At 41.7% G+C, this 813-nt stretch overlaps 1 non-coding gene across 1 annotated transcript; it reads left to right on the top strand.

Annotated features, from left to right (window-relative positions):
* Positions 1–421: 421 nt before the first annotated feature.
* Trnar-ccg lies at positions 422–494 on the top strand. Its single transcript has one exon. It is a non-coding gene; the product is annotated as a tRNA-Arg (tRNA).
* The last annotated feature ends 319 nt before the right edge of the window (positions 495–813 follow it).

The following is an 813-nucleotide window of genomic DNA, read 5'->3' as shown; positions in this document are numbered from 1 at the left end:
ATTGCGGTCGGGACTTATCATATTTTATTTTTATTCCTCTAGCTACCAAAACATATCCCTTTAGGACTGAGTTGGGGGTAAGTAGTCCTGCACCATGACCGTGGAATATATTTATTTTATGAAAAAATAATAATCTAGAAATGCATACAAAAGCAAGTCTAGCCAGCTCAAGCTAGCTCTATTCCACAAATCAACATAGGGAATTTTTTATTTTTTTAGAGTCAAGAAGGATATTGTGTAATATAAGATTTCAGAGACTAAATGTTAGTCTAGGGGTAAGCTGCCCTGACCCTTACAACAACTGACCCTAAGGATCGAAGAAGCAGCGAGATCAGTGAAGCGAGACCTACAGCCGGAAGTCGGAGCCAATTAGCGCCACAAGCTGCGCCCGGTAAACTGCCGGCGTCCAAACTAATCAGGCGACCTTGTGGCCTAATGGATAAGGCGTCGGCCTCCGGAGCCGAAGATTGTGGGTTCGAGTCCCATCAAGGTCGGATGAATTTTGAAGAAAACTTATTGCAATTATTGAACCATCTCAAAGACATTTAATATTCACACATAACAATAAAAATACTCTAGGAGAACATTTGATGTCAATTCGTTATCTTTAGAAAGCCTCTTGTTTTTTAAACTTATATCGACTCCTGTTGAAATATTTCATATCAAAATCATCTAGGGTGGGACCGAAGGATTGGTCTCAGCACAATATCATATTGTCTCCCATCCACACCCCACCGACACCCCACCCTCATTTAGGTGACATGTTGTCATGTCCCCTTTCCTTCGCTCCCTCTGTATTTAACGACCAGTCCC

Source organism: Haliotis rufescens, unplaced genomic scaffold (assembly GCF_023055435.1).
Source record: "Haliotis rufescens isolate VD_foot unplaced genomic scaffold, xgHalRufe1.0.p SCAF_12, whole genome shotgun sequence".
Classification (NCBI taxonomy): Eukaryota; Metazoa; Mollusca; class Gastropoda; order Lepetellida; family Haliotidae; genus Haliotis; species Haliotis rufescens.
The sequence above is the reverse complement of the archived record's forward strand: the minus strand, read 5'-3'. Positions and strand labels throughout refer to the sequence as shown.